The 20,067-nt window shown below is 42.8% G+C and overlaps 1 pseudogene; it reads left to right on the forward strand.

Moving 5' to 3' along the window:
* Positions 1-17,295, forward strand: part of LOC112620474 — a 31,316-nt pseudogene extending 14,021 nt beyond the window's left edge.
* Positions 17,296-20,067: the final 2,772 nt, after the last annotated feature.

Below are 20,067 nucleotides of genomic sequence, written 5' to 3' on the forward strand. Positions count from 1 at the left end.
TTTTTTTTTTTTTTTTTTTTTTTTGAGATGGAGTCTTGCTCTGTTGCCCAGGATGGAGTGCAGTGGTGTGACCTCAGCTCACTGCAACCTCCATGTCCCGGGTTCAAGCGATTCTCCAGCCTCAGCCTCCCTGGTAGCTGGCACTACAGGTGTGTGCCACCATACCCAGCTAATTTTTGTATTTTTAGTAAAGATGGGATTTCACCATGTTGGCCAGGCTAGTCTTTTAAGTCCTGACCTCAAGTGATCCATGCACCTCAGCCTCCCAAAGTGCTGGGATTACAGATGTGAGCCACCATGCCTGGCTGAATATTGTTTTAAACTTTGGAAATATCTTAATCTGCTACATAAACTAATAAATTGTTTAGCCCTGGGGAAAAAGCATCAGCCCCGCCTTAAACTGGTGGGAACAGTTGTAAAATGGACTATATAGGAAATGCCATTGCAAATAATAATAGAATTCAGAATGTGCAGTTCTATCATATTCCTTTTCCATCTAGGCAAAATAGTTACATATTTTTCAGGAATTTGGAACTTAGTTTGGCCATATGTTGTTTGTTCAGCTCCTGTGGCAAAAATAATTATTTGTTGGATTATTGGATATTTTCATAGACTTTACCACTCCCTTCCAAACTTTCTTAGGCCTCTGTGCATAAGGCATAATATTTTTTAATTTTTATTTATTTATTTATTATTTTTGAAACAGAGTCTTGCTCTGTCGCCCAGGCTGGAGTGCAGTGGTGCGATCTCGGCTCACTGCAAGCTCTGCCTCCCAGGTTCATGCCATTCTCCTGCCTCAGCCTCCTGAGTAACTGGGACTACAGGTGCGTGCCACCACGCCCAGCTAATTTTTTGTATTTTCAGTAGAGACGGAGTTTCACCATGTTAGCCAGGATGGTCTTGATCTCCTGACCTTGTGATCCACCTGCCTCAGCCTCCCAAAGTGCTGGGATTACAGGTGTGAGCCACTGCACCCGGCTCTTTCATTTTTTTATTTTGTAGAGATGGGGTCTTGCTATGTTGCCCAGGCTGATGGCCAACTCCTAGCCTCAAGTGATCCTCTTGCCTCAGCTTCCCAAAGTGTTGGGATGACAGGCGTGAGCGGCCAAGGCATAGTATTAACACCTCTAAAGGATGGCTGCAGGTGGACTGTATCGTCTTACCATTTTTCTTGCTTATGACACACCATAGCTTGCTATTAGAAAATATTTTAAGTATTTACTTTGGAAAAGCACTGTATCATACCTAAAAAGCTAATTCCGCTACTACCCAGTTGTTTACTATGTAATCTTTGTGGAGTAGGTTCTTGCAGTCCATGGATCAGTGATAGTGAGGGTGAGAGGAGTCCTTTGACAGCGTCCACAGATGAAGCCAAAGGGAAATCTTTCTTGCTGTAGCAACCTGTGCCATTTCTCCTCCGTACTCTGGCAAAGTCCTTTTCTCTGACACCTTGGAGGCGAATGGAAAGGAAAGCATTTCACTTTTTCCTTAGTCTGTTCTCCCTAATCCCTCCCTCCTCCAATATTTACTGTGTTCCAAAAGGGTCTCTAAAATCAGTTCATAAGGAATGGGTCAGGATGAAGAGAACATTAAATCATTAAGTGTTCCTATAGTTTGCAGCCGTTCTGATGTATTAAAATGAGTACTTCCTTGTAGGTTTAGAGGGTTAAGGCACAGATCTGAGCTACTAATATTTGTCTTACTTTTGTTGGGGAGGTGCGAATCCCTCTAAGAATCTGAGTTGCTCTTTTGAGTACATGAACCTCGCCTGCAGAATTTCCTTCCCATCTCCCCGCCTGTCCCAAATACAGATTTTGCATGCTCAGCATTCTGGGTCTCCCTCAGGTTCAGTCCCTGGATGGAAATAAGGAAGGCCTGGCCAGTCTCTGGTGGCAGGTGCTGCCTAGCACAGGGAGGAGAAGCGTTCTGCTCTTCCCAGGTAATACCTGTCTGTGTGGGGGAAGGAAAAATGGCTTCCCTACACCCTTCTAAATTATTTTTCTAGGCCACCAATTAAATGAACATAAGACGGATTAACAGGAGGAAAAAAAAATCTTAATTACATGTCTATGCATGGGAGTCCCCCAAAAATATGAGACTCAAAGAAGCACCAGAGGAACCTTATATAGCATCCTCAGCTGCAGAAAGGAACAGGGGATTGGGGCTTCTGGAGTAGGGGTAGAGATAAACTATGGGAGGATGGGGGAGGAAACATGGTGAATAAAGTTTGCCTTTTTATGTAGATAAAAGTCTTTCATGTAATAAAATTTGTCTAGGAGCAGCTCTTTTCCTGATGCAAACTCCTTTATTTTAATGTAAATTTCCTTTATATAATCAATGTAAATTTATCTTACAAAATGGCAGCTTTTCAGGGCTACTCCTTGTCTACAATTTCTCAAAGTAATCAGCTTGAAATAGTTAATATGCCAATGAGGCATATTTTAGGGTGGCATATTCTGGTGCTCTGCAGTCATTTTTGGGGTACTGTGTCCTGGCCTCATCATCTGTAAATCTGGTAGGCAGGCGGGCGAGCGGGCGGAATTGGAGCTGGCGTTGCAGGCCCATGGGTGAGGGCGCCTCTGGGACAGGCCTGTCCATGTAGCTCTGTGCATCCTCCACTGTGCCACCCACACTGCGCTGGAACAGATTGCACCCGTTTCCCCCAGGAGCCTGTTCACTGTTGAGTACGTGGATGTTATGCTAGGTCAGTAACCTGAGAAAAAACACAGTGATGTTTTGGAACCAGAGTACCCACGGTCTTCTCACCTCATATTCTCCCTGCAACCTCTTGCTTTCCTTTCTCCTCCAAGAAAGATCATTGTGCTGAGAGACATTAGCTATTTCAATGAACATAATTTCTGGATCTCTGCAGGATGTGTTATCTCATCAGTTTATTTATATGGGATCTGGAATGCTGAGCATATTTTATTAACTGTTTTAGATATAATATAGAAAATGTAGTTTTGAATTTTCACTAAGAATATCCTTTTTATTCTGACCTGGCTGCTGCCTTTTGTTCATAAAAATATGTTATATTCCCATTAAAATGGTTGATGGTTTTGTTTTTTGTTTTCCAGTTATGAAAAACCTCCTCCTGGGCTTATCGAGGTTAGTGTGAAGTTTGTACTCTTGGTTATTCCACTAGACATACTTACAGACTCAGTAACTTGTTATGAAAAATGGTTGCATGACATTTAAATACCCTTTTATGAAAAGTCTGTTTCCTTCCTGCAGATGACTGAGGGGTCATAATTTTTAGTGTTGTCACAAAGCTCTGCCTTTGGGGAAATTTCATCAGCCATGTTTCCCTTCCCTGAGGAACTAATGCAGGCCCACATGGGTTCCTTGGCCATGGCCCCCTTCTCTCTGACTGGAGACAGCATCTTTAAGCTCAGCTGCCTCCTTTTCTTGTCAGCCTTGCTTGGCTCAGTCCCTCAGTCCATCCTGTGTTGGTTTCTTGAGTATCAGCAGCTCAGAGAGCAGTAAAGTCCGAGGAGACCCAACAGCTCATCCAGTCCTGCTCCCCGGTGCAGGTATCCTTCCTGCAGCTCCCTGGCCACAGCACCAGGGTATGTGCGAATGAGGGAGACTTAGAGTGCCAGGCCACAGCAAAGAAAACTTGCTGTTTCATAACTCTCAATGAAGAAAGATTCTTTGCCAAGCACAGTGGCACATGCCTATAATCCCAGCACTTTGGGAGGCTGAGGCAGGTGGACCACCTGAGGTCAGGAGTTCAAAATCAGCCTGGGCAACATGGCAAAACACTGTCTCTATTAAAAATACAAAAAAAAAAAAAATTAGCTGGACGTGGTAGTACACATCTGTAATTCCAGCTACTCAGGAGTCTAAGGCACAAGAATCTCTTGAACCTGGGAGGTGGAGGTTGCAGTGGGCCAACATTGCACTGCTACACTCCAGCCTGGATAACAGAGCAAGACTCTGTCTCAAAAAAAAAAAAAAAAAAAAAAAAAAAATTCTTAAAAACCGTCCTTCTATTGAAGTTTAATATTCATGGAAACTTGGAAAAAATTACAGCATGCTTGTGACTGTAAAATATGACAGGGGCCTTCAGGGTATAATAAGCTATTCTAGCCTAACATGCCCTTTCTGTTATTCCAGGAACCCTGGTTTACTTTAATTCATATATCTTACTTCATTCTACATTTTGAGGTAGTGAAACCTTTTTTAAAAAAACCTTAGAATCTAATTTACATCAAAATTTGGAGCTCACCAGTCATTGCTATATAAGGACAGATTTTTTCTGCTTCACCAGTAACTTCTCTAAGAACAGCTACACTGTTTTTGGTATAGTTCTTCTGGTACATTTGTTTCCTGTTTTTTTGATCAAGTGTAACTGTCTTTCTTTCTAGTTTTGAGGGGTAATTAAGATGACGTTGGCACCCACAGCACAGGAAAAAGCCAGATGAGGGTGACTCCAAGGGAAGCAGGAGAGAATCCCAGCGCTCTCTTGCCATGCTGTTTACACCTTGTTCCCTTTGTTTAGGAAGATGAGGCTAAGCCAGAAGATTGCCTACCAGGTGTACCAGGCAATGAACATGCCAGGGAATTTCTGGCTCATGCGCCAACTAAAGGACTTTGGATGCCACTGGGGAAAGAAGTCAGAGTTATGCAGTGTGAGTGTGGGAGAGTTTCCCTAATCCATGCAACTTACACGCCGCAATTTACAAAGCATGTTTACTTCTTTTATTTAACTTGTTCTCACCACAGCCCTCTTATAGCCACGGCATGTTCTCCGTCTTCTAGATGAGGACACAGATGTGTGCATGTCAATAAGTGGTCCCAGAGAAGATGTAGAGCAAAGCTTTGACTGTAGAGTTCCTGATTCCAAGTCCAGCAGTCTTTACTCAGGACTGTCACTGCCTTGGGAGTAAACTCTTTGGTATTATTCCTGTAATAGAAAGGACTTTCTGTGGTGGAAATGCCATGGGAGTGAAGGATGCATTAGAGGACGGGTCTTTTTGGGTCTTGCCTCTGTTGCGTGCTCTCTATCAGTGGTGCTTTGTCCGTGTAACTGAGAGAAGCTACCATGGGAGGATGGGTCTACCCAGGTAGAACTCTCTGTGCACATGCCCTGCCCCTCCATAGCAGTTAACACATTCGAGAGGGTATGAAATCACTCTTCCATTGGGAGGCTGAGGCGGGTGGATCATGAGGTCAGGAGATCGAGACCATCCTGGCCAACATGATGAAACCCCGTCTCTACCAAAAATACAAAAATTAGCTGGGCATGGTGGCACGTGACTGTAATCCCAGCTACTCAGGAGGCTGAGGCAGGAGAATTGCTTGAACCAGGGAGTCAGAGGTGGCAGTGAATTGAGATCACACCACTGCACTACAGCCTGAAGACAGAGTGAGACTCCGTCTTGAAGGAAAAAAAAAATCACTCTTCCAAATAGTTGAGCTTTTTAAGTTGGTTGTTTTGATGTTTATCTCCACATCTTAACCTCATAGTTGCGTTGTTGCTCCATGATTTTTCAGGTTTGGCCATTTTCTGTTGCCTCTGTCCAGTGGAAGATGAGTATGTAATTCTATCTCCTGCTCTCACCACACATGTGTACCCTTCTATATCTCATTTTCCCAGTAATTATTGTATCATAAACTTAGTAACATAAGTCTTTGGTATTTACTATGATTATGACCAGAGGTGAGCTGTATCTTGCGAAATGTGTCCCCTCAAAATGTGTCCTGTATTTATTGTTTTTCAGCTTTTGTTATTATTATTATTGTTTTTCCTTTCATGTACTGATCTCTAATTCAACCTTAACATTTTTCCAAGCTTCAAACTTAAGACCTTCAATGCATATACTTGAGATGTTCTGTCAATTTCATTGTACTGAAGGTGGCTACTTCCATGCTTATCATCCAGGCATCTCCCTTGACCAATATATGATGGACTGAATGTTTGGGTTCTCCCCATAATTTGAATGATGAAGCCTCATCTCTAATGTGATGACATTTGGAGATGGGACCTTGTGAATTAATTAAGGTTAAATGAGATCATGAGGTTAGGGCCCTCATGACATGATACCTTTCAAAGAAGAAGTACTGGAGATCACTCTCTCTCGGGCAGGCCCAGGCTCATATACGCATTCTCGCTCTCGCTGTCACTCTGTCCTGTCCTACCCCCACCCCCTTGTGCCATGTGAAGAAAAAGTAAGAGGGCTGCCGTCTCAAGTTAGGAAGAAAGCTCTCACCACAGACCTACTTTGCTGGGACGTGGAACTCAGATTCCAACTCTCCAGAGCTGAGAAAATCAATTTCTGTTGTTTAGGCCACCCGGCACACAGCATTGTTATTATGTCAGCCCAGGTTGAATAAGACACCATCATTCTGCAGGTTCCTTTAGCCTCTCTCTTGTGTTGGATCACCCATTTTCCTGTATCTGGAATGTTCTTTGTTACTATATTCTGTTCTTGTGGTGTAATGAATCCTAGGGCAATTTCCTTCCAAATGGGTTTATAGGAGGTAGATTTTTTTTTTTTTTTTTTTTTTTTGAGACAGGGTCTTGCTCTGTTACCCAGCCTGGAGTGCTGTGGTACCATCTTGGTTCACTGCAGCCTCGACCTCCTAGACTCAAGTGATCATCCCATTTCTCATCCTCCCAAGTAGCTAGTACTACAGGCATGCACCACCACACCTGGCTAATTTTTTTTTTTTTTTTTTTTTTTTTTGAGATGGAGTTTCACTGTTGTCGCCCAGGCTGGAGTGCAATGGCGCGATCTCGGCTCCCTTCATCCTCCGCCTCCCAGGTTCAAGCAATTCTCCTGTCTCAGCCTCCCGAGTAGCTGGGACTACCAGTGTGCGCCGCCACACCCAGCTAATTTTTGTATTTGTTGTAGAAACGGGGTTTCACCATGTTGCCCAGGCTGGTCTCAAACTCCTAGGCTCAAGCAATCCACCCACCTCAGCCTCCCAAAGTGCTGGGATTACAGGCATGAGCCACCATGTCCGGCCCCTGGAATTTTCATTTTATGTTTTTTAATTTGCCAGGATATCAAATTCTAAGTTAAAAGTTAGCTTCCTTTAGATTTTGAAGGCATTGCTTCATTTTCTTGATTTTCTAGAACAGCTATTGGGAAGTCCAAAGTAATTCCAATTTTTGATCTTTTCATAAGGCCTTTATTATTGCTTTGTTTTTTATTTTTCTTCTCTGGAATTTTATAGCATCTTCTCATTCCTGGTGTTCTAAAATTTCACAATGATGAGCCCTTTCAATCTGGAATGCAGGTCTCAATTTTACAAATTTTAAAAATTCTTTCCTCACCTCTGTGTCTGCAGTTCTATTCTTCAGATAGGTACTGTCCTTACAGCAGTTAGCCCTGTTCAGGGTAGCAGGGACTACACAAGGGTGTTCTTTTTAGGGACCAACAATTATTAATTAGGGTCATTTTAGAGAGTGGCTGCCACAGTATTCTTGTTTTTTAGTGAGAGATAAAAAGTTGATTGGTAGCCCTAAGTGCCTGAGTAGGGCTTGTTGATCCCCCATTGCAGGGTGATTTTCTAGGTAATTGGTTGGGGAACATCTGAGTTCAGTTATCTATTGGTTTTTCTTCTTTGAGTGGCTTGTATTTTCCCAGAGAAGGTTCACACATGGAAGGGACAGCCATTCTGTGAGTGTTCTGGGAGCTGAGTGGAGGGAGTCTGGGAAATCTGTCATTGGTTTTCCATTCATTCGTATGATCCTCTGTGTCTGTTGCCACAACTTCCTTGAGATCCACCTGACGTCTCCGTGGCCAGAGACCCTTTGTTATACCTTTTCCACATACTAAACAAACTTCTGCCCAGACCAAGGAGAACTGTCTATGGACATTTAACCAATCCTCCTTATTTTAACTGCCCCTTCACCTCCAGAGGTATCTGGTGCTGCCAATTGCTGAGCTTTGGAGGTTCTGCAAGTAGAAACTGAATCAGTTCTCAGATTCTACCCTCTGCTGCCTTAAACTTCAGTTTTCTGGGATCTGCTTTTCTTTTATTATTCATCTATCCGCATTATAACATCCCACATTTTTTTGTATGTGACTCTTTTATGGTTTCCCAGTCCTTCTGTGTTTATGGCTTCTTAAAAAATGTTTTTTTGTGATTTTGGATGCCCTCAAAATCACCCTTAAATAAATGTATAATGCAGTGACATTTAGTAACTACCAAGTGTGTGCAACCATCATCATAAATAAGTGTTAGAACATTTTCATCCCTACCCCTCACCTTAAGATCTCTCAACCCATTTCCAGTTCATACCCATTGATAGCCCTAGGCAACAATTAATCTACTCTCTTAGTGAATTTGGCTTTTCTGGACATATATAAGTGATCTGACTGTTTTCATTTAGCATGTTTTTGAGGTCCAGCAATGGCATCATTTATTATTTCCTTATTCTGCTTATCTTTGGTCTGGGTTACTGTTTTTCCTGATTTTTATGATAAAGACCTAGATTATTGATTGAGACCTTTCTTCTATTATAAGAATTAGAAGCTATAAATTTTCTTTTAACCACTACTTTATCGGCATTGTGTAAATTTTGATATGTTGTGTTTTCTTTGCTTGTTTGTTTGTTTGTTTGTTTGAGATGGAGTTTTGCTCTAGTTGCCCAGGCTGGAGTACAATGGCACGATCTCGGCTCACTGCAAGCTCCGCCTCCCAGGTTCAAGCGATTCTCCTGCCTCAGCCTTCCCAAGTAGCTGGGATTACAGGCATGGACCACTATGCCTGGCTAATTTTGTATTTTTAGTAGAGACAGGGTTTCTACATGTTGGTCAGTCTGGTCTCGAACTCCCAACCTCAGGTGGTCCGCCCGCCTCGGCCTTCCAAAGTGCTGGGATTACAGGCGTGAGCCACCGCGCCAGCCTGTTGTGTTTTAATTTTCTAACATCCCCTTTGACTCATGGATTGGTTACACGTGTGTTATTCAGTCTCTACATATTGGATTCTTCAAATTTCCTTATATTGTTGCTTTGTAATTTGAGTCCATCCTAGTTGGAGAATATACTCTGCATGGTTTAAATCCTTTTAATTATATTAATTCTTGTTTTATGGCCTAATATAGGGTCTCTGGATAATGTTCCATGTTGACTTCAAAAAGTGTTTACTCTATTGTTGGGTGGTAGAGTGTTTCATAAATATCTGTTAGGTTCAGTTGATTTATATTGTTGCTTAAGTCTTATAATTCATTGCTGATCTTCTCTCTAGTTGTTGTATCCATTATTGAATGGAAAGTATTGAAATCTGTATTATTGTTACATTGTTCTTTTTTTTTTTTTTTTTTTGAGATGGCGTCTTGCTCTGTTGCCCAGGATAGAGTGCAGTGGTGTGATCTCCACTCACTGCAAGCTCTGCTTCCCAGGTTCACACCATTCTCCTGCCTCAGCTTCCGAGTAGCTGGGACTACAGGCACCCGCCACCACGTCCGGCTAATTTTTTGTGTGTACTTTTAATAGAGACAGGGTTCCATCGTGTTAGCCAGGATGGTCTCCATCTCCTGAACTCGTGATCCGTGGGACTTATCCTCCCAAAGTCCTGGGATTACAGGTGTGAGCCACCGTGCCTGGCCTATTGTTACATTGTTCTATTTTCCCCTTCAATTCTGTCAGTTTGTGTCTCAACTATCTGGCCCTCTTTTGCTAGGTTACATACATACTTATAAATGTTGTATCTTCTTGATAGATTGACCCTTTTATCAATACAAAATGTCCTTCTGTCTTATGGTGTATTTTGTCTGAAATTATTGGAGCAGTTTTAGTTCCCTTTGGGTAACTGCAGCATATATTCCCGTTCCATCCTTTTATTGCCAACCTAATTGTGTCTTTAAATCTACAGTGTGTCACTTATATCCCGCACTTGGATAGCATTTTTCCTTTTTTCCTTTTTTTTTTTTTTTTGAGACAGGGCCTCTCTGCTGCCCAGGGTGGAGTGCAGTGGCACAATCACAGCGCACTGCAGCCTAGACCACCTGGGCTTAAGCAATCCTCCCACCTCAGCCTTCTGAGTAGCTGGAACCACAAGGGCCAGCCACCATGCCTGGCTAATTTTTAAAAATTTTTTGTAGAGACGGGGTCTCACCTTGTTGCCCAGGCTATTCACAAACTCCTGGGCTCAAGCAGTCCTCCTGCCTTGACCTCCCAAAGTGTTAGGATTACAGGCATGAGCCACTGCACCTGGTGGATAACATTTTTATCCATTCTATAAATCTCTGCCTTTTGACTGAAGTGTTTAATCCATTTGCATATAATGTAATTACTGTTAAGGTAATTACAAACCTATGCACACATTTTTGATTTTACCAATTTTAGTGTTAATTAGAAAAGTGGTTCTCCCACTTTGATATTTCTACAAATAAGCAGTAAATATTTTAAAATTCAGGTTATGTGTCTGTATCAGGCCCAACCCAGAAATACTGAATATCCAGTATTTAAATATCCAAAATACTGAATACTGGATATTCAGTATTTCTGGGTTGGGTCCTATACCCTGCTTTGCTTTTTTTTTTTTTTTTTTTTTTTTTTTTGAGACGGAGTCTCGCTCTGTCACCCAGGCTGGAGTGCAGGCCGGATCTCACTGCAAGCTCCGCCTCACGGGTTCACGCCATTCTCCTGCCTCAGCCTCCCATGTAGCTGGGACTACAGGCGCCCGCCACTGCGCCTGGCTAATTTTTTTTTTATTTTTAGTTGAGACGGGGTTTCACCGTGTTAGCCAGGATGGTCTCGATCTCCTGACCTCGTGATCTGCCCATCTCGGCCTCCCAAAGTGCTGGGATTACAGGCTTGAGCCACTGCGCCCGGCCCTATACCCTGCTTTTCTAACAACCTTCCTCATATTGTTGAATTTGCTGGTCCACGGACCACACTTTGAATAGCTGGGATCATCTTTCCATAATAAAAGGATTTTGAGCGGAAATGGTATCTTCTGGATATCTATACGTCAATCCTTGTTCCATGGCATTTCACATCCTTTCAGCTTTGCCATAAAGGCAGATATTAGTTTGAAAGAGTATAGTCCTTCTTCCCCAAACTTTAAATGGTGAGGGAGATAAGGATAGGGATAGCTCACAGGCTATCAATAGAAATCCACAAACTTAGGCCTGGCATGGTGGCTCACACCTGTAATCCCAGCACTTTGGAAGCCTGAGGCGGACTGATCACAAAGTCAGGGGTTCGAGACCAGCCTGGCCAACATGACGAAACCCTGTCTCCACCAAAAATATAAAAAATTAGCCGGGTGTGGTGGCATGCATCTATAATCCCAGCTACTCAGGAGGCTGAGGCAGGAGAATTGCTTGAACCCAGGAGGCGGAGGTTGCAGTGAGCCGCGATCGCGCCACTACACTCCAGCCTGGGCAACAGAGCAAGACTCTGTCTCAAAAAAATAAAAAAAAAGAAAAGAAAATCCACAAACTTTATTTTTTTTCAGTGGTTTCCTACATTCAATCCTCAAATAAAAATAAAAAGGGGAAAACTTTTCTTGCCCTGTCACTGCGTGTGTTCTGTAGTTGCCAGCATAGAGCAAAACTTGGCTGAACTTACTTAAATCCCTCTTCATGCTTCCTGACCAACTTGCTTAGAATTGCGGAATACTCAAACACAGGGTCTCATTCACCATTCCCATACGATGTCCTGATTTATACCACATCCAGTTGGTGCTGAGAGAATATGAACAGGTGAGAGAAGTAACAAGGATCTCATCCATTCTTGCTTTGCTCACCACTTCCTTTTTCTCAGATGTCAATGCCTGATGCCACGTCCACTCATTGAAATTCCATAAAGACTGGAATTTGTTGCCTTGGAGCATGTATATACATTCTCTTGTTATTATCCTTCCAGTTCCTCATCAGGACCTTCTGTTGCTTCTAATAGTTAACCTCTTTAAATAGGACAGTTTCCCTCTTTTGCAAGTAAAGTTGCAGTAGGGTTCTGATGACATTAACATTTTAAGAGAACTTGTGATTTTGTTTACTTAAAAGTTAGGGATGTGAACAGAGGTCGACTCAACCTGAGAAAGAAGCTGCCTTAGCCTTCCCAAGTAGCTGGGATTACAGGCATGGACCACTATGCCTGGCTAATTTTGTATTTTTAGTAGAGACAGGGTTTCTACATGTTGGTCAGTCTAGTGACTAAATTTATAAATGAGATTCAGAGCCACTTGATTAATAGAAGATACATACTTTGAAAAATACAGTGAGACACACTGAAAAAAAATTCACCTTTTGCAGTACTTTTCATTGGATTGCTTCATAATTTCTTGGTGTTGGAAAATTAATTCCTAAAGCAACAAGATTAAAGGATGCTTGGGTAAGCAATTAGTTTACCTGTCTTTTCTGGGACCTTACATGGTTCATCCATGATTGCATTTTATTTTAGAATTGGAGTTTAATGAATAAAAACTTTAATATAATCTACTGATTCTTTATCTCACTTAGGTGAAACACTCTTATCTTGCAGAAATATTTCCCCTTTGCTTGGCTTTTAGGTTGACATTGCAAATGGTATGGTCACCAAACAGGCTACAAAGAATGCCCTTTCTTTATCAAAGACAACCAAAAGTTAGAACAGTTCAGAGTAGTAAGTAAAACCATACAATGTCATTTTACCTTAATCAGAGATGGTGAATCTTAATTAATCCGATAGTCAGCAGCGAACTGAATGTTCACATAAAGTACATTCCCAGAAGCCTTTTGGCCAAGATATCTGCTGTTAACCATTTGTGAGACAAATTTAGCTCTTCAAGAAAAAACTAACATTTATAAAAGTGTTCTTTGCTTATACATTGGGTCAGTGATTCTTTTTCTGAAGAAGACTTTGTTCCCTATTCAACTCCCCTTTTTAACATTTATTATATAAAAAGTCATGTCTCATAACTAAAATCAGAGTTTTAGTTTCCCAGACTTTTTTTTTTTTTTTTTTTTTTTGAGATGGAGTCTCGCTCTGTCACCCAGGCGGCTGGAGTGCAGTGGCGCGATCTCGGCTCACTGCAAGCTCCGCCTCCCAGGTTCACGCCATTCTCCTGCCTCAGCCTCCCGAGTAGCTGGGACTACAGGCACCCACCACCGCGCCTGGCTAATTTTTTGTATTTTTAGTAGAGGCGGGGTTTCACCATGGTCTCGATCTCCTGACCCCGTGATCCACCGCCTTGGCCTCCCAAAGTGCTGGGATTACAGGCGTGAGCCTCTGCGCCCGGCCTAGTTTCTCAGCCTTTAAAGAGTAGATGTCTGTCTATTACAAGCTAGAATTGTGTATATTTCCTCTTAAATGACAGACAGATCTATCATTAGCATGATCTATCAATCATTCCCCACTTTAACATAGAGTCCTACCTTCCAGAGGTGTTAATTCACTGTTCAGTAACCACTTCTGCCAAGTGAAATATGCTGCCTTGTGGATCGACTGGAGTGATCAGCATACAGTTGTCCCTTGGTATCCATGGGGAATTGGATCCCAGTATCCCCTGGGATACCAAAATCCACAGGTGCTCAAAGTCCCTCAAATAGAAGGGTATAGGCTGGGTGCAGTGGCTCACGCCTGTAATTCCAGCAGTTTGGGAGGCCTAGGCAGGTGGATCACCTGAGGTCAGGAGTTTGAGACTAGCTTGACCAACATGGTGAAACCCCAGGTCTACTAAATATACAAAATTAGGCTGGGCACAGTGGCTTACGCCTGTAATGTTAGCACTTTGGGAGTCTGAGGTGGGCAGATCACCTGAGGTCAGGAGTTCAAGACAGCCTAGCCAACACAGTGAAACCCTGTCTCTACTGAAAATACCAAAATTAGCTGGGTGGGGTGGTGGGCACCTGTAATCCCAGCTACTTGGATGACTGAGGCAGGAGAATCGCTTGAATCTAGGAGGTAGAGGTTGCAGTGAGCTGAGATCACGCCACTGCACTGCAGCCTAGGCGACAGAGTATGACTCTGTCTCAAAAAAATAAAAATACAAAAATCAGCCAGGCATGGTAGCACATGCCTGCCATCCCAGCTACTTGGGAGACTGAGGCATGAGAATCACTTGAACATGGGAGGCAGAGGTTGCAGTGAGCCAAGATCATGCCACTGTACTCCAGCCTGGGTGTCAGAGTGAGATTTTGTCAAATAAGATAAATAAAATAGCATATAAGCTGTGCACACATTCCTGTATACTTTAATCATCTCTAGAGTACCTATAATACTGAGTAAATTGTTGTTACACTGTATTGCTTAAGGAATAATGACAAGAAAAAAGAGTCTGAACATGTGCAGTACAGACAAAACCGTCCTTTTTTTTTTTTTCCAAATATTTTCGATCCTTGGTTGAATCTGTGGACGTGTAACTCTTCAGGATACAAGGGCCAGCTATATATGAAACTGAAGTCAACAGACGTTCTTTTAACATTTTAAGGCATTTAAAGTTTTGTGTTTTTGTCTTAATCTGAAAAATAATTATTCTAGATCAAACACTTTTAGGTGAAATGTCAGTTTTTACAGATAGTATAAAACAAAGCTTGTTGATAAATCTAAAAAATTTAGCATAGTTCTTTTTGACTCAGAAATTCAACTTCTAAGAATTTACCCTAAGGATGTAACAGAACATCAATTTATACAACTCTATAAGCATAATGTTCATAATTGTGAATTTTTTTATTTTTTTTAATTTTATTTTTTGAAACAGGGTTTTGCTCTTGCTGCCTAGGCTAGAGTGCAGTGGTGCGATCTTGGCTCACTGCAACCTCTGCCTTTCAGTTTCAAGCAATTCTCCTGCCTCAGCCTCCCAAGTAGCTGGGATTACAGGTGCCTGCCACCACACCCAGCTAATTTTTGTATTTTTAGTAGAGATGGGGTTTCACCATGTTGGTCAGGCTGGTCTGGAACTGCTGACCTCGTGATCCACCCGCCTCGGTCTCCCAAAGTGCTGGGATTACAGGCATGAGCCACTGATCCCCACCCATAATTGTGAATTTTAAGTCATTTTTCAATTATAGAATATAAGAATACAGTTTATTTGCCTTATTAAGCAAAATGAAGACCTCATAGTAAGGCTTTTACCACCAAGTCCAATCTTGACTTCCTCCTGAGAGTGGCTTTGCAGCAAATAGCTTGATGTGTATATTTCCAGACTTCTTTGGGATATGTTTTTTTTTTTTTTTTTTGAGACGGAGTCTTCCTCTGTCGCCCAGGCTGGAGTTCAGAGGCGCGATCTTGGCTCACTGAAACCTCTGCCTCCCGGGTTCACACCATTCTCCTGCCTCAGTCTCCCGAGTAGCTGGGACTACAGTCGCCGGGCACCACGCCCGGCTAATTTTTTGTATTTTTAGTAGAGACAGGGTTTCACCATATTAGCCAGGATGGTGTCTCGATCTCCTGACCTCGTGATCCACCTCCCTCGGTCTCCCAAAGTGCTGGGATTACAGGTGTGAGCCACTGTGCCTGACCTGTAACGTGTATTTTTGAGTACTTATAAATGATCATTCCTATGTATCATTGAGCAACTCCTTTGTTTTGCTTAATACTAACTTTTGGTCATCTAACCCAATAGAACAAAGAGAATTACCTCAGTATTTCTAAACTTGAGTACTGTTTTATAGTGTGACTCTTCCAGTTTATGCAGTTATTTCCTCATGAAGAATATTATTTCGTGTATTTTCTCATTAGGAAATCCTTTTTATAGCCTTAGCGAGTTATCAATAATGCGACCCTTAAAAGGATTGAAAGATGTTGAGCATACAGCTACATCAAACAGTAAAAAAAGAAAAAAAAAAAAACTGTTTTCTGTAACATAGGGGTTTCATTTTATTTAACTTGTGGCCCATGAAGCCTAACCAAACCTTAACTTTCTCTGTCCCTAAAGGCACATGAGGATTTCATGTATGACATCATACAAGACAATAAACAATATGAAAAGGATGTAAGGTGAGATTGTCCTGTTGATGATATCTACTTAGAAGTTTTAAATTCTACAAAGTTGGAAAAAAAACATTCTAGCACTAGGAGAGTGATATAGTAAACATGGTACTTCATTTGTGAAATGTTTATTGGGTAGGAGTCATGGCTGACAAGACCAGTGTTGGGGAATGAGCAGGCCAGCCTCTTCCTACTTGGGTTGGCTTAAAGCTGTAGGCTTGGTCCAGCTCTCTGACCACTGCGGTTGATATTAGCAACCCCTGTTGTGCTGTCTACTGGCATGGTACAATTGGTACTTTCATGTAATTCAGTTTATCTCCTCCAGCCGAAACTCCGTCTCAAAAAAAAAAAAAAAAAAAGGATCTGAGCTTTTGTTAAAAATTATACCTAGACAAGATTAGAGAGTGAAAAATTGGGAGAGTTTGTTTTCTCAAACTGGTTACATTAAATTATGATTGTCGGGGATGTAGATTATCTATTAGGAAACTGAGCAGTTGGGGGAATGGTTTATTAAAGTGTGTGTCTGTTAGAAATTGTAATTGTAGGCCGGGCGCGGTGGCTCAAGCCTGTAATCCCAGCACTTTGGGAGGCCGAGACGGGTGGATCACAAGGTCAGGAGATCGAGACCATCCTGGCAAACACGGTGAAACCCCGTCTCTACTAAAAAATACAAAAAACTAGCCGGGCGAGGTGGCGGGCGCCTGTAATCCCAGCTACTACTCGGAGGCTGAGGCAGGAGAATGGTGTAAACCCGGGAGGCGGAGCTTGCAGTGAGCTGAGATCTGGCCACTGCACTCCAGCCTGGGCGACAGAGCGAGACTCCGTCTCAAAAAAAAAAAAAAAAAAAAAAGAAATTGTAATTGTAAGTACTGTGGAAACCTACAGAAACGACTAGGACAAGGAAAAGAATATAAAAATGGCTTGTACACCAGTTACAGTCACATAAAAATAAGCATTCAGGTAGAGAAGAATGTAGAAAACAGGTAAAAATAAAAATAATTACTGTCTTTGTGATGTGGTTATTCATGTTCCTTCCATACTGCTTTTGAATGACATACTTAAGGAACTTTTCAATTAAAGCAAAAACTCACTGTTTGATCAATCTTGAATGTTTAGGATACAGCAGTTAAAACAGTTACTGGAGGATTCTACCTCAGATGAAGATGGGAGCAGCTCCAGTTCCTCTGAAGGTAAAGAGAAACACAAGAAAAAGAAGAGGAAAGAAAAGCATAAGAAAAGGAAGAAAGAAAAGAAAAAGAAGAAAAAACGGAAGCACAAATCTTCCAAGTCAAATGAGAGTTCTGACTCAGAGTGACAAGGATGTGACTTGTTCAACGTTCTCTTCTCAAGAATCAAACACTGTGGCCAAGGAACAGAGGAAGATGCAGTCAGAGAAAGTAGCAGGATAGAGACACTGAGACAGGAGGATACGTGGGTCACAACAGTGAGCTCCCACCCGCCTTCCAGTGAAGATGTGACCCCCGGAGAGGGAGTGTCTCCTTCCAGGTGCTAGCTCTGGACAGCCGCTGATTTTAGGACAGTTTCTTCGGTGTTGTCCTCCCTGCTGGTCCTATGAGTTTACGATTCCTTTGAAATACCTCCCATAGGGTGGCAGGACTGGGAGAATCTTTGAGGCGTTTCTTCCAGGCCCTCCCACAGCTTGTGCCCTCCATAGTGTGGAATTGAATACCTGGCCTCATGTGATCCTTCCACCTTGGCCTCCCAAAGCATTGGGATAACAGGTGAGAGCCACTGCTTGGCTAAAAGTGTACATTTATATTCATCTGACATGATTTATTGATTTGGGGGCTAAGGAGTTCTTAAAATAACAATAAAAAATCTTGTCTGGCTAGCATTCTACTTAACTTGCTTTCTACTGCCAGAGTCCCATGATTTTCACAGAGTGACTCAGAAAAGGTTTAGGAATATAGGGGGATTTCTATACTAGGTCAGGTATCCACATCCCAAAATCCATCCCTTCCTTTCTTCCTTTTCCTGTTGCCTGACCACAGCCCATCTGAGCTCTTGTAGCTGAGACTAGGCCACAGTAGAGGCATCTCAGGAGGCCAGGGTGTGTCTGCAGCTGGAGGAGAGGAAGTCTGTCCTTTGCTGAGCCAAAGTGAAGCTGGATCTTGCTCATAGGCAAGTGCGCTCCTCTGTGGCCAACACTGGACTCTTGCTGCTTTAGGCACTCAGTCAGGGTCCCAGAAACTCACTCCCATTTTCTGCCACTTTTCATGGAGTTTAGATTGCACCTCTTTAAGGAACAGCCAAGCCAGGCCTAGACTGACCCTTCTTCAAGTCTCATCAGTCAATGCTCCTGTTCATGGCCTTGGAATACCACCTCAGGAAAACAATTGGTTGAGATTGGAATGGCCAGGACTTATTATTTCTGAAAACTGTAAGGCCAGTGGATTCAGCCTTGCCTTACACTTATCCTTGTCATCATTCCTCAGCACGCAGAACACAGGCCATCTGTCCTCTGCCATATGCTCAGCATTTCCCACCCAGGTACAGCCAGTCCTCTTCTTCCAGGAATTGGCTACTGTCCCTCCACAATCCCATTCATGATAAAAGCATTCTTACACAACATGAGAGATGCTGCATCAATGATTCTCAAACCTCCAAGACATCCAAATCAGTAGCGTGCTTACGATGCAGATTCCTGTGCTCGACTCACAAACTTCCAGAATTTTCCATCCCCTAGGTCTGAGGTGAACCTGGGAATCTGCCTTGCTAACAAGTGATGCTGATACTGTGGATTTGGGGACCCCACTTGGAGAACCTGTGCTCTAGATCTCTACCCTCTTACTGAAGCCTTCTTCCACTTCCTGCTTTAACTGGAATCCAGCCGTCCACTCCTGCAGCCCTTGCAAGGGAATTGTCCCTTTCCCCTCACTCTGTTTTTTCCTTCTCTGTTTCTAGCCTAGATTCCAAGGAACATCACTTTGGCCTGTCATCTCCCTTGATCTGTGATGCTTTTGTCCAACCTTTCCTCAAAGAAGTGTCAATCAAAATCTTCCGCTTTGCTCCCATAGACAGACTACAGAGGAGAAATCCCAGAGCCCCTACAAATCCATCTCTATACTCAAATGAGAACTGAGCTCAAAAAGCTCACTAGCAAACCAAAAGTGTGCTTGTCACCCACTTAAACTTTCTTTTTCAGACATCTCTTTCAGGTATACATTTTCCATTTCTATCCAGGGAGACAAAATAAGCCCTCAAACCTCCCTTCACTAAGGCGTCATATAATGAATGTCAGACATCCTACTGATATGGTTTGGATGTTTGTCCCCTCCAAATCTCTTGACGAAATGTAATCCCCAGTGTTGGAGATAAGGCCTGGTGGGAGGTGTCTGGATCATGGGGGTGGATCCCTCATGAATGGGTTAGTGCCATCCCCTTGGTGATGAGTCAGTTCATACCAGATCTAGTTGCTTAAGTGTGAGTGGCACCCCTCCCTTCCTCTTTTGCTCTGACTGTTGCTGTTACCGTGTGATATGCTGGCTTCCTCCTTGCCTTGCACCGTGACTGTAAACTTCTTGAGGCCTCACCAGAAAAATATTCCAGCACCACACTTCTTGTACTGTTTGCAGAACCTTGAGCCAAGCAAGTGTCTTTTCTTTTTAAATTACCCAGGCTAAAATGCCATCATGATTTCTCCCACTAATCTTCAGGACTGTTAATAGGATGCACTTTACTCCTGTGACTAGATTGTGTTACCAGTACAAGGAAAGGGGGACCATCTGGGTGTTCCTAATCAAATCATGAGAACCCTTTGGAACTCGAGTTGTCCCTGGCTGATAACCAAAGAGAAGGTCAGAGAATCCAAGCCTGTGAAAGATTCCACACATCATTACTGGTTTTAGAGTTGAAGGGGCCACATGGTGAGGGATGCAGCAAACTCTCATCAAAGATTCCTGATTCACAGCCAGCAAGGAAATGGAGCTGTCAGTCCTACAGCTGAAAAGATCTGAATTCTGCCACCCTCAATGATTCTGGATGCATATTCTTCCCCAGAGCCTCCAGATGGAAGCCCACCTCTGCCGACACCTTGGGTTGGGGCTTGTGAGATGCAAGGTCGAGAGCCCAGTTGAGCCTGCTCAGGCTTCTGACCTACACCACCATGAGGTAATCAATGGTGGTGATTTTGAGCTTTTACGTTTGGAGAAAGTGTTAATGCAGCAACAAA

Source organism: Theropithecus gelada, chromosome 3 (assembly GCF_003255815.1).
Source record: "Theropithecus gelada isolate Dixy chromosome 3, Tgel_1.0, whole genome shotgun sequence".
In the NCBI taxonomy this organism is placed as follows: domain Eukaryota; kingdom Metazoa; phylum Chordata; class Mammalia; order Primates; family Cercopithecidae; genus Theropithecus; species Theropithecus gelada.